The following is a 15,061-nucleotide window of genomic DNA, read 5'->3' as shown; positions in this document are numbered from 1 at the left end:
CACAACTACTGAGCCCGCGTGCTGCAACTACTGAAGCCACGCACCTAGAGCCTGTGCTCCGCAACAAGAGAAGCCACTACAATGATAAGCCCGTGCACTGCATCGAAGAGTACCCCCGCTCACTGCAACTAGAGAGAGCTCATGGGCAGCAATGAAGACCCAAAGCAGCCAATAAATTAATTAATTAATTTTTAAAAAAATTGTCTCTTCCTATGTTAATCACTCAAACTCTTTCAAAGTCATTCATGTACAGCCAATCAACTGAGACTAAAACCCTATTTTTTAGAAATTATTTGGGCATCTTCAGAGCAATGAGTAATTCCTGCTAAAGAAGTATTTACTGGGAAAATAATCATTCCAAATTTCACTGGATTTGTGTAGCATGTAGTTGGAGGCATTCCATTTCTCAAAAGAACCCTTCCCCACCCTACTCCTTCAAAATGCATTTATGCTATAACTTATATGTATTTACTAATTGTACAATTTTAATCTTTTATAAATAGATTTTTGTGTCTATAGCAAATGAGTTTTGATTTAACACAGCTTGATGTGCAACCATTAACCAGAAAACATTTGGATGATGTCAGGGATCATCGGTACTAACAAATTTCCTTCTCATATCAATTTACACTTCCACAATTTATGAAAACACCTCTTTCTCCACACTCTTGCCAATACAGACCTTTCTATTTTTTCTGCTGCAACATCCTGCCATTACCCAGGGATGTCTACATTCTCTTCTTCTCTATCTCTGTTATATACATTATATTAAAATACTTTCTTATAAAAAAATCTCAAACAACGCTTATGCATGTGAATAAAATGTAAATCATTTCCTTGCCTTTCTCAAGGGTAATTATTCTCAATAGTTTGGTTAGCACGTGTTTTATAAATCCATTTTTCAAACATATTTTTTTGATATGTGTGTCTGTATGTGATTTTTTTACATACACATGTTAAACTATATGCATTGCTCTGTCTTCATTTTTTCTTCACTTAAATATATTGAAACAGTGTAAGTTTATTTTTACTAGTGGATGTATGTTTTTTATCTTGTGTCTTTTTAGTAAACATTTAGGTTGTTTCAATTTTTTCTTTATAATAATAGTCGAATGAATACCCATTTGGTAGTGCTGGGTAAAAAACTATGAATGCACTTGATCCTTGGACAACATGAGTTTCAACGCTGTGGGTCCACTTATAATCAGATTTTTTTCAATAGTAAATACTACAGTCCTACATGGTGTTGAATCTGAGAGGGTGGAGGAATCACACACAGGTGCAGAGGGCTGACTCTAATTTATAGGTGTACTTTCAACTGCTCAGAGGGTCAGCACCCCAACCTGCATGTTGTTCAAGGGTCAACTGTACATCTAATTTTATTAGGTATTACCAAATTTATTAACACTTGCTTATTAATAGTGTTGATCACTTTTCCGATGTCCTTAATTATTTTTAACTTGTTTTATCTGTCAGTTTCAGGAAGAGGGATGTAAAAAATTTTACATTTTGTGGATTTTTCACTTTCTCCATTGTGTTAATTTTCCTTCATACATTTCAAGATCATAGTTTCAGTGATACACATTTGTGATTATTATATCTTCTTTATGGGTTATTCTTTTTTTTTTTTTTTTTTTGCAGTATGCGGGCCTCTCATTGTTGTGGCCTCCGGATGCGCAGGCTCAGTGGCCATGGCTCACGGGCCTAGCCGCTCCGCGGCATGTAGGATCTTCCTGGACCAGGGCACGAACTCGTGTCCCCTGCATCGGCAGGCAGACTCTCAACCACTGCGCCACCAGGGAAGCCCCTGGGTTATTCTTTTATCATGATTTTATGTTCTTCTTTATTTCTATTAACAATTTTTCTTAAATTCTATTTTGTCTAACATTGGTATTATTAGACCAGCTTTTTGTTTTCTTTTGGTTATTATTTGCTTGGAGTACTCTTCTTTCTTCTCTATGAACTCCTAATGAGCTATCATAATTGATAGTCTTTTTATTTGTATTTACATAATTTTATTTAATTTATCTACTTTTTAATAATTAAGAACACTCATGAATATGCTGTATATAGGTGTTTTATATATATATATATATCTTTAATGTTTCAAATAGAGTATATATTTTTTAGGGTTAGATTCATCATCCTTCATTATCAAATAGTCTTTGTGATACTTTTGTACATTTTTGACTGACTTCTTGTCATATTTGATTAGTTCATCACTGATTTTAACCTAATAGCTTGACAAATGATGAGCTCACTTCAGGAGTAGAAGTGCCAGCTCTACCATTTAAGTTTGGGTTACTTGTGTATTCTTTATTAGTTTTAGCCTCTTGTTTCTTGGCAGAAATATTTAAAGGTCTTTGACCATTTTTGTGGGGATTAGCCTAGCTCAAAAGCATTATAGAATAGACAAATCCACTTGACATCATAAATCAAAATATAAAAGAACAAACGAGTTAGGTCACCACTGTCAACCTCTTTGGACTGAGGAAATCTCGTTCTTCCCTTAGTATATTTTACCTATTATGTGTGATAGATAATCATTTGACATACAGAAATGAGGGTTCTGGTGTCCATTTGTATATTAACTATTTAGTAAAGGTTAATTTCTTTATTTGTTTTAAATACAAATTACATTTCAAAGAATGTATGATATTTTTTCCACCTCACAAACCAATCAGCTAGTGTAGTCATTCTCAGTGTGGTCTGTGGACCTCTGGAGGCACCAGAGACCCTCTTTCTAGAGGTCCATGTGATCAAAATTGTTGTCATAATAATACTAAGAAATTATTTACTTTTTTTTTTTTACTGTGTTGACATTTATACAGGTGATGCAAATGCCATGGCAGGACAAACTGCTAAAGTCTTAACAGGAATCACAGTAGTAGCAATAAACCATACTGGTAGACATTTCTTCATTGTCATACATGTACAGGAAAGGGGGAAAAAAGCCTTGGATGGAGCAGTAAAAATTATTAATTTTATTCAATCTCAATTTTAAATAATTAATTAATTTAGTTGCATCAGATCTTAGTTGTGGCAGGTGGACTCCTTAGTTGCGGCATGCATGTGGGATCTAGTTCCCGGATCCGGGATTGAACACGGGCCCTCTACGTTGGGAACGTGCGGTCTTAACCAGTGCACCACCAAGGAAGTCCCCTCAATCTCAATTTTTGAGTACCAGTCTTTTTAATATTGTGTGGGACAAAATATGCAGAAAGCACTTCTGCTGTATACAAAAGGTGATAGCTGTCTCATTGTGCAATTGTTGAGCGCTGAACTCTCCCCTTTTTTTCAAAATGAAATACTGTTTGTGCTTGAAAGAAACTATGATTATTCAGACTTGAGTGTTCAGCAGACGTTTTCTCAAAAAAGAATGAAGTGAGCCTGTCACTTCAAGGCAAACAACTGACAGTATTTGTGGCCAATGATAAAAGCTGAGCTTTCAAGTTAAAATCAGAATTTTGAAAACATGTATCCACTACCATAAACTTGACAGCTTCCCAGTACTTAAAGACAGGGCTGGCTACATAATTTGCAGACTCAATGCAAAGTGAAAGTATAAGGCTCCTTGTTCAAAAAGCAGGAAAAAAATGCCATTAAATGTACTAAAATAGAAAGCATTTTCTTTTTTTATTTGCTACTTAATGTTGTTCTAAGTAAAAAAAATTAAAATTTTATGTTACTAGCATGAATTTCACTGTTTATATTATGCAATGCCAGTTTTATATACAAATATAAGAACATTTGATTTATATGCAACTCAGAAAAATTGCACAATATGTATTTCCATCATTCATACATGCATTTTTTGTTGTTTTTACCAGAAGGGTGAAAATGATGCACAACCCTAAGCAACTGTTTTTATTTCATTTCTTGACATTTGTACATTCTGTCAATGCCATCTTCATTTTATTTATGACTAAGGAAGGACTAAAAAGAAAAGGAACTATGGGTTGCCCTGTCTTTCGTTTCTTATGGTCATGATTTTCAGTGAAAATGGTTGGATATTACAGGAAAGGAACACTGATAAGAAAGGATATGATAGAGTTCCTACGTGGTTCGTCTTTCTTAGAATGTACTGCCTTCTTTCTGAATTGGAAGCAAATTCTGATTTGATTGAAAGATGTGGTTTCTCAGGGCTGTTAGCATCCCCACTCACTCAGGCATAAGCTTAGAAGCTTACCTTTACTTTGAATCTCACAGAACTCCTACACATTGTGGGTGCATCAAAACTTTGTGCTCATAGGACACTGTGAACACTATGTACAAATGAGGGCCTAAGGAATTTCGGACATGCTACCTTTTGCTCGTATCTCTTTTGCTTGATTGTCACATTGGACTTCACTTACAAAACACAAGGTCAAAAATGAAGTTATTAAAAATTTGAAGACGGCAACAGCAGAGCATTAAACCAAGCACTGTAACATTTTGCATGTGTGGTCCTCTACAACTGCACAGTGTCCACTCCCATAAATCCATGGACTTTTCCATTCTATTCTTAGATTATTTTTCATAAAGTATTCTCCCAGTATTGTAGATATTAGAGCAGGATTGGTGAACAATGTAGTATAAATTTATATAATCTTTTTTGAAAGCAATATGTCAAAAAATATAAAGAGAAAAAAATCCATATTCTTAAACCCAGGATTCTAATTAGTGGAAATGTATCATAAAGAAATATTCAAACAAAATAAAAAAAGCTATATTCACAAATTGTTTATTATTGTATTAAATATCCAATATTAGTGGAATAAGGAATAAATCATTGTCCAACAAACTGATTAGATATACAATCATAAAAATAGTAAAAAACATTTTCAAAAACATGGTTACATGTTCAAGTCAAAATGATAATAAAAACAAGCAGACATTGGGATTAAAGCTGCATAAAATTATGAATGCTTTTGGATAAATATCATTGGGGAATACACACAAAAACATAGAAAAGTTATACCAGAGTAATAGGATTATATTTGATTTGTTTTCATTTTGCTGAACATTTTTTAATATTGCTTTTTTTTTTTTTTTTTTTTTTTTTGCGGTACGCAGGCCTCTCACTGTTGTGGCCTCTCCCGCTGCAGAGCACAGGCTCTGGACGCGCAGGCTCAGCGGCATGGCTCACGGGCCCAGCCGCTCCATGGCATGTGGGATCCTCCCGGACCGGGGCACGAACCCGTGTCCCCTGCATTGGCAGGCGGACTCTGAACCACTGCGCCACCAGGGAAGCCCTAATATTGCTTTTTCTTGGTAAAAACAAACACATAAACAAAATACCCAAGAGGCTTTCTGAGGTAATTATAGTATAATGCATTGCACTTGGAATTGAAATTCAGGTTGGAAACAGCTCTCTCACTTGTACATATGTGATTGTAGACAAATAATTTTGTGAACCTTAGTTTCATCAAAAGTTAAATATAAATTCCACTTGTCCTACAGTTATAAAATTAACTAAGATTATGTGTGTAAAAGTGTCCCTTAAAGTCCCTAAAACATAGTCGATATTCAGTACATTTTAATTGAATCTGAGATCAGGGAGACTTTTCTTTTTTTCATTCTAGTGTATTTAAAGTGCTAATAAACTCTGCCAAAAGGCTTAACATACTGGCCTAGACAAGGTTATATACACTTTGGGAATTTTACTTGATAAGTGAACTTATTACTTTCAACACATTTTGATTGTGTGTGGTTGAATGATTTAAGTAGGAAAGCCATTTTTATCTCCAAAGGCCATTTATTGTCCTACCCACAGTGATCAAAAGGAGTCAATGAGGTGTGGATATAGTTCAGGCAAAATGCTTGGCTATATCAAAAAAGCAACTAATCTGTAATGATCTCCTATAAGTAGACTTACGAATTCAAATTCTTTAAATGTTTTTTGTTGTACAAATAGTTGCAAAGGATTATAAATTCTTTGGTGTTATTTGATTGCAGGATTCTATGGAAACATCTACAGACCACCTACTGGCATAGTGGAAATAGCACAGGAATGGAATTTGGGAGAACTGTGTTCTTGTAAATTCAGCTTCATCCCTCCCCTCTCCATCTGTAAATGTAGGGGTTGCATTACAAATTATTTCAGGTCTTTTTCATTTTTCAAATTTTGTGATCTTATGATTTTATCTATCTATCCATCTCTCTCTCTATCTCTCTATCTTGTTGGCCATTATGCATTTCTTGACAATAGAGCACACATTTAATAACAGGCGGTTATACGTTATTCATCAGCCAGCTGTGTGTCCACAAATACCTGAAGTACACCCTGTTAAAAGGGCTGCATAATTCCCTAAATATGGTTGTTTTGCAGCTGAATTCCCTTCTTGTATATTTAGTGATGGAGAAAATATCTACCTCATTATTGTAGAAAAGCCTATAATATTACAGTGTAGTTGACAAACCAACTTTCTGGGGGGGAAGCGGGGCTGATACTTATCGAGCATTTATTATATTCCAGGCTCTTGTTAAAGCACTTACCATACATTATTGCATTTAAAACTCAAAGCAATATCCTAGGTAAATATCATTTAATATGTAAGGAGTCTGATACTCAGATAGCATTTAAAACTTTCCCTAAGGTCACACAATTAAATAGTAAAAGTGGAGTGAAAACCCAGGTCCACCTGTGTCAACGCCTGAGTGCCTTAGTAGTGTGCCCTACTGCCTTTTGGAAGCAACTGGCTAATGAACATTTCCCCAGATACTTCTCTTGTTTACAGCTGCACATCTATAGATATTCATAGTTGGCCTTTTACAAATGGAAATAAAAATGTCTATTCTGTGCTTCAGGATCCTTCCTTTGCCAAGTGAAGAGAATGAAAGCAGAGAGGGAAGGAAGCTTTATGTCAATTTTTCAAAAGGCACCAGAATTGGGAGTAGCTACACTAAAATGAAAAATTGGAGCAAAGCAGAATAAGCAGAGAAAAGACAACAAAGATGTGATTGAGAAAGTATGCTTATTGAATTATTAGACAGGATGAGGCAGGAAGAAAAAAAGATGTTTCCACTAATGATGACTGATAGTTGGCAAAGATATTTTTGAAACAAGATAACCCATTCTCTACAAGTCAAGTGACAGGACCAAATCCAAATTTTAACAGGAAAAATGTGGCTATGATAGAGTGCACTAGTAGGAACATCACAGGCATAGCTCCGTCAACTGATGTTGCCTATGACTAAAGCAAGATATTACTAAAGTTGCACGTTCATCACTTTCTAAACTAGATGTCAGAGATCTTAAAACACTCCAGAAGGAAAAAATCCCCATATTTTATATTGTGAAAGAGATAAAGCACGTGGCAGGAAGTGTAGTTTTCTTGAGGATTCTTCCCAAAGGATTTGATAGAGCATAGCACTTCATGTGTGGTTTTAAATAAATATCCTTCACAGAAATCTTAGCTTTGGGATCCAATTAAAACCATAATTCCTGATAAATACATGTAAGGACCAAACAGATTGGAATACAGAGCACTGCCATGAACATGAAGCTCAATTGCAGAGCAGATGTCAGTTGGCAGTCTGTAAGGAAGCCAGACACTTCCATGGTACAGATCACTGAGACATAGGATTGTGAAGGTGAGGCCATGGCCATGGATTTGGTTCCTGTGTAGACCAGTGTTTTGGGGGCCATAGACTATACACTTGACTCCATTCATCTCCTCTAGTTCCTAGCATTGGATCTTCTCTTCCTGATCACAGGGACAGGTAGCCAGTGTTCTTATCGCCTCCTCTTAGAAGACCAGTACGTCTGATTTCTCTACTTAAAGACAATTGAGACTTGACCATAATTTTGTTTTAACCATACTTGGTTTCGTCTTATTCTCTTTTTCCCATACATTGCCTTATCACTTAGGAATTTTTTTTTTTTTGATATTGGTTAAAAAGAAATGGGAGGTGTTCTAGTTATCTATTTCTGAGTAACAAATTACTCTCAAACTGAAGTGGCTTGAAGCAACAAACATTCTTTATGTCATAGATTGTGTGAGTCAGCAATCCCGAGTAGCTTAGCTGGGTGGTCCCAGTTCACGGTCTTGGACAAGGTTGTAATCAAGGTGTTGGCCAGGTCTGCAGTCATTTCGAAGCTCAGATGCAGGAAGATCCACTTCCGAGCTCACTTTTGTGGCTGTTGGAAGGTCTCAGATCCACTTCTAAGCTCACTTATGACATTGCAACTGGCTTCACCAAGAGCAAGCTATATAAAAGAGCAAAATAAAAATAGCCCTGGAGGGTGAAATGTTGAAGTAAACATTTTACCCTCTAAAAAAATGATGCATTTACTTCCAAAAGGTAATCCCAAATCTCATGCCTATTGTGTGTAGTCATAGGTCAGGAGTGTCAGAATATGAAGAACATGGTTTTTAATACCTCATCAAAACTTGCAAGTAACTTGTATGTTTTAGTTGAGCCTGAAAAATGGGAAAAAAATACCCACTCTAAATTTAACCTAACCTCAGGTTAAAGAGTAAACCAGACACAATTGTAATTGTAGAATATTTAGAAATGAACATATAAACATAAGATATAACATATAACATGATGAATTATATTAGGAATTAACAACATGGATATGATGTAACCATGACAAAGTTGTGGCCTTAAAAACTTTTATATAAATTTAAAAAGTAAATATATGTGAATCAAGCAGTTAAGACACAATGTTAGAAAAAATAACCAGTCAAACTTACGGGAAAACAAAAGGATGATAATAATGATAAAAGTGTAAATTAACAAGTAAGAATAGAGCAATGGAAATATGCTGACTTTGTTAAGTTATTGCAAGAGCCATTTTTCTACAAGAAGAAAAAAATCTATAAAACAAACTATTAGCAAATCTAATAACAATTTATGTATGAGAATATTTATTGTAAAAGTTGGGTACTGGGGTAAGTTGTGATACATCTACATCAAAAAATTCTCTCTAGTATTTAGAAATAATGCTTTGGAAAATATCCTTTCTTATGAGAATAATAAATAGTATATATGTCAAAATAATAAAAAATGTGCTGAAGTACATAATATAATTAATTTGATTGGAATAGGTAATATTTGATTGTTTCTCTGACTTTCTGGAATTAACCATTGAATGATAATACTATAGTTAAATATTATGTTGTCCTCTTATATGCTTAACAAATTATGCAACTTTTGATGTCTTCCAGTATGACAGACTAGGTAAATCTTTCCAAACCACTTTTTGAGGTTAAACAAAAAGCTGGGCAAAATATAAACACTTGTTTGAAAACAATAGAGAGACAGCATGATAGTGAAAATTGATCAGGCTAGGATATATTGGAAGACTGAGGCCTGGAAATTAATACTGGCATTTGAGCTATATTTCACCTGGGAGCAGGTGTAAAATCCATAGGGCAGCCAAAAGCGCGAGAGAATGGATGGCCCATTTGACAGCCTCATAGTGCTGGGCTTCCCTTACATTGAGTCAGAACCGGAAGAGTTGCATTGAAAAGTAAGAGTGAGCCAGAAGACCTATAAAGAAAAAGCCAGCAGAATTAAAGGAAGAAATACACAATTTGACAATCATTTAAACACTTCTCTCTCAAAAACTGGTGGGAAAGCTGGACAAAAATATCATTAAGGGCTTCCCTGGTGGCACAGTGGTTGAGAGTCCACCTGCTGATGCGGGGGACACGGGTTCGTGCCTTGGTATATATATATATATATATTTCATTAAAACCTTAGATGATTTGAACAACACTATCAACCATCCTGACTTAATTGATATATGTAGTACACAGCACCCAACAAACCCTAGAATACACTTTTTTTCAAGAACACATGGTACAATCACTAAGATAGATCATGTGCTGGGCTATCAAACAAGCCTCAATAAATAGAAATGAATTGAAATCATACAGCATAACTTCTCTGACTACAATGGAATTAAATTAGAAATCCATAACAAAAAATTTAGGAAACCTTATATATTTGGAACTAAAACAATATAATATAATAATCTATGGGTCAAGGAAAAAAATCACAAAGGAATATAGGAGATATTTCAAATTGAAATCATAATAACAGATCTTATAGCCATTGCAAAGATAATGTGTAAATATTTTGAGCAGCTTTCTGCTATCAAATTTGAGAACTTAGATGACATGGGACAAATGCCTTGAAAGATATAAACTATCTAAGCTTACTCAGGAAGAAACAGATAACCTGAATAGCTCTTTATCTGTTAAAGAAAACCTTTAATAGAATATTTAAGTGGTTGATCCACAGCCTTTACTCTATATTTGCTTTTACTAGTGGTATTCTTTTCCTTTCTTGTAAATCTTATTTCTTGTTGTAGCCTTTTCTTTACCACTTAGATAAGACCCTTTAACATTTCTTACAGGGTCAGTTTAGGACTTTTTCTTGGCTGAGAAATTCTTTATCTCCTTCAATTCTGAATGATAACCTTGCTGGGTAGAGTATCCTAGGTTGCAGGCTTTTCCCTTTCAGCACTTTAAATGCATCATGGCCACTCCCTTCTGGCCTGCAGAATTTCTGTAAGAAAAATCAGTTGATGGCCTCAGGGGCTTCATTTATATGTGACTCTTTATTTTTCTGACTTTAAAATTCTCTCTTTAACTTTTGAAATTTTAGTTATGTCTTGGTGTGGGTCTCTTTGAGTTCATCTTGTTTCTGACTTTTTTTTTTTTTTTTGCTTCCTCTACCTGGAAATCTGATTCCTTCTTCAGCTTTGTGAATTTTTCAGCCATAATTTCATCGAATACATTTTCTACCCTTTTCTTTCTCTCTTCTCCTTTTGGGATACCCTGTAGTGTGAATATTAGTATGCTTGATGTTGTCCTAGAGGTCCCTTAAATTATCCTCATTAAAATAATTGTTTTTCTTTTTGCTGCTCTATTAATAATTGGGTGATTTCCATTATTCTATCTTCCAGATCACTTATGTGTTATTCTGTATCACCTAGTCTGCTGTTAATTCTTCTAGTGTGTTTGTCATTTGTTATTGTATTTTTCAGCTCTGACAGGTTCTTTTTTATATTTTCTAGTTCCTCATTAAAATTTCCACTCTGTTCATCTATTCTTTTCCCAAGTTCAGTTAGCATTCTTATTAATAATGTTTTGAACTCTTTTTATGGTAAATTATTTATATCTGTTTCATTAAGGGACTTTTTTCAGGTTTCTTTTCCTTGTTCTTTCATTTGAAACAAATACCTGTCTTCTTATTTTGTTTAACTTTCTCTGTCTCTATGAAGTTTGGTAAATCATTTACCTATCCTGATCTTGAATGGGTGTCCCTGTGTGGGAATGCTCCTATACAATCTGCATGTGCCCAGCAGCTTTGGTGGGAGAGCAGGATCTGAAGTGAGCATGGGCCACATTTTCCCCCAGGGTGTGCTGGCAACCACCGCCTCGGTGGAGGGTGTGACTGGAGATGAGGGGGCTAGAGCCACAGCCAGGTTTGAGTGCTTCTTCTGTGCTCAAGGGCCATCACTGCCCTATTGGAGGCGGGGTCTGGACCCAAGGTGCTGAAACAGAAGCCCGGAGGGTTGGGTCCGAGCTGGTTCCATTTTCTCTAAGCGTGCACTCTCCCGCCTGGAAAGATACCTCCACAGTAGTGGAGAGCAGTGATTTGCCACACTAGAAGGCTAGAAGTGAAATATGACAGAATTTAAACAGACAGATATAAACGTAGCACCTATGTTTAAAAAAACAGTTGGAAAAATCAAAGCAAGAGAGCCTGGAGTTGGCGACAGGTGAGGGCTGTGGTGCACGCTGGGACAGTCCCAGCGAGCCAGTCAGAGCCCCAGGCTGTTTCTGATCCACTGCCCTCTCCCAGTGCAGAGACTGGGTGTCCGAGCTGACTCTGCTTCCTCCAAGTGCATGCACCTCCCCTAGCAATGGCAGGACTTTGCCCCTGTACGGAGCAGGACTGGAGCAAGGGAGGCTGGAGCAGGCACCCGAGGTGCGCTGGGCTGTGCACTCAGCTGTCCTGGCACACCGTCCAGTCAGAGCCCCAGGCTACTCTCCAGCCACCACCTCCACCCACCCTGGCAATGGCTTCCCTGGTCCTATTCAGACGCAGGGCTGAGTCCGAGCCAGCTCCATCCCTCTCAAGCATGCACTTTCCTAGTCAAGGGCAGACTTTGCCCTAATGCAGAGTTGGGCTGGATCAAGAGGGGCTGGAGCAGGCTTGCTTTGGGGGTTGGAGTGTGTGCTGGGGTCGTTGCAGGAACTGGAGCCCCAAGCCATTTTCTTTTTTATTTTGTTTCTGCTTTATAACAAAGTGAATCATTTATACATATACATATGTTCCCATATCTCTTCCCTCTTGCATCTCCCTCCCTCCCATCCTCCCTATCCCACCCCTCCAGGCAGTCACAAAGCACGGAGCTGATCTCCCTGTGCTATGCGGCTGCTTCCCACTAGCTATCTACGTTATGTTTGGTAGTGCATATATGTCCATGCCTCTCTCTCGCTTTGTCACAGCTTACCCTTCCCCCTTCTCATACTGAGTATTTTTCATTTCATTTATTGTGTTGTTCATCGTTGTTTGTTTCATCTTTAGTTCTTCTAGGTCCTTGTTAAATGTTTCTTGCATTTTGTCTATTCTATTTCCAAGATTTTGGATCATCTTTACTATCATTATTCTGAATTCTTTTTCAGGTAGAATGCCTATTTCCTCTTCATTTGTTAGGTCTGTTGGGTTTTTATCTTGCTCCTTCATCTGCTGTGTGTTTTACTGTCTTCTCATTTTGCTTATCCTACTGTGTTTGGGGTCTCCTTTTTGCAGGCTGCAGGGTCGTAGTTCCCATTGTTTTTGGTGTCTGTTCCCAGTGGCTAAGGTTGGTTCAGTGGGTTTCATAGGCTTTCTGGTGGAGGGGACTAGTGCCTGTGTCGTGGTGGATGAGGCTGGATCTTGTCTTTCTGGTTGGCAGGTCCACATGTGGTGGTGTGTTTTGGGTTGTCTGTGGACTTATTATGATTTTAGGCAGCCTCTCTGCTAATGGGTGGGGTTGTGTTCCTGTCTTGCTAGTTGTTTGGCATAGGATGTCCAGCACTATAGCTTGCTGGTCGTTGAGTGAAGCTGGGTGCTGGTGTTGAGATGGAGATCTCTGGGAGATTTTCACCGTTTGATATTATGTGGAGCTGGGTGGTCTCTTGTGGACCAGTGTCCTGAAGTTGGCTCTCCCACCTCAGAGGCACAGCACTGACTCCTGGCTGCAGCACCAAGAGCCTCTCATCCACACAGCTCAAAATAAAAGGGAGAAAATGTAGAAAGAAAGAATTAGTAAAAAGAAAGAAAGAACGAAAGGAGGGAGGGAGGGAGGAAGGAAGGAGGGAAGGAAGGAAAAAAGAAAGAAAGAAGATAAAGTAAAATAAAATAAAGTAAGATAAAATATAATAAAGTTATTAAAATAAAAATGTAATTATTAAGAAAAAAAGAAAAAATTTTAAAGAAAAAAAAAACGGATGGATAGAACCCTAGGACGAATGGTGGAAGCAAAGCTATACCGACAAAATCTCACACAGAAGCATACACATACACACTCACAAAAAGAGGAAAGGGGGAAAAAATCATAAATCTTGCTCGCAAAGTCCACCTCCTCAATTTGGGATGATTCGTTATCTATTCATGTATTCCACAGATGCAGAGTACATCAAGTTGATTGTGGAGCTTTAATCGGCTGCTTCTGAGGCTGCTGGGAGAGATTTCCCTTTCTCTTCTTTATTCTCACAGCTCCCAGGGGCTCAGCTTTGGATCTGGCCCCGCCTCTGCGTGTAGGTCGCCGGAGGGCGTCTGTCCTTCGCTCAGACAGGACTGGGTTGAAGGAGCCGCTGATTCGGGGGCTCTGGCTCACTCAGGCCGGTGGGAGGGAGGGGCACGGATGCGGCGCAAGCCTGCGGCGGCAGACACCAGCGTGACGTTGCACCAGCCTGAGGCGCGCTGTGCGTTCTCCTGGGTAAGTTGTCCCTGGATCCCGAGACCCTGGCAGTTGCTGGCTGCACAGGCTCCCCGGTAGGGGGGTGTGGATAGTGACCTGTGCTCGCACACAGGCTTCTTGGTGGCAGCAGCAGCAGCCTTAGCGTCTCATCCCTGTCTCTGGGGTCCGCGCTTTTAGCCGCGGCTCGCGCCCGTCTCTGGAGCTCCTTTAAGAAGCGCTGTTAATCCCTTCTCCTCGCGCACCAGGAAACAAAGAGGGAAGAAAAAGTCTCTTGCCTCTTCGGCAGGTCCACACTTTTCCCCGGACTCCCTCCTGGCTAGCTGTGGCACACTAACCCCATGCAGGCTGTGTTCACGCCGTCAACCCCAGTCCTCTCCCTGCGCTCCGACCAAAGCCGGAGCCTCAGCTCCCAGCCCCACCCGCCCCAGCGGGTGAGTAGACAAGCCTCTCGGGCTGGTGAGTGCTTGTCGGCCCTGATCCTCTGTGCGGGAATCTCACCGCTTTGCCCTCCGCACCCCTGTTGCTGTGCTCTCCCCCGCGGCTCTGAAGCTTTCCCCCTCCGCCACCCGCAGTCTCCGCCCGCGAAGGGGCTCCTAGTGTGTGGAAACGTTTCCTCCTTCACAGCTCCTGCCCACTGGTGCAGGTCCTACCCAGGTACATTGCGGGGGTTTCTTGCCTTTTGGGAGGTCTGAGGTCTTCTGCCAGCGTTCAGTAAGTGTTCTGTAGGAGTTGTTCCACGTGTAGATGTATTTCTGGTGTATCTGTGGGGAGGAAGGTGATCTCCGCGTCTTACTCTTCCGCCATCTTCCCGGAAGCTCTCACCTCTAATCCTTTTTTGCTTTTCTCGCCATTTTCAATCTGCTTCCTCCTCTTTGTTCCTGGGAGTAAGTGTGTGTGTGTGTGTGTGTGTGTGTGTGTATGTGCGCGCACATGCTTTTCACAAATAGAGTGTGGTTTTCGTATAGCCCCAGGTAAGTCTTACTGGTTTTCAAACCAACTAAAGGGACTCATCATCCTGATGTTGGATCCCAGGGATGGAATCCCAATATGTGATTCAAACCCCTCACTCCGCGGGGAGAATCTTGGAGCGCTTGTAATCCCTCTCCTCTTGTGTGTCTCCTGCTAGGGGTGCAGGTCCTCACCTGA

This window comes from Neophocaena asiaeorientalis, unplaced genomic scaffold (assembly GCF_003031525.2).
Source record: "Neophocaena asiaeorientalis asiaeorientalis breed wild unplaced genomic scaffold, Neophocaena_asiaeorientalis_V1.1 scaffold188, whole genome shotgun sequence".
NCBI lineage: Eukaryota > Metazoa > Chordata > Mammalia > Artiodactyla > Phocoenidae > Neophocaena > Neophocaena asiaeorientalis.
Note: the sequence above shows the minus strand (reverse complement) of the source record.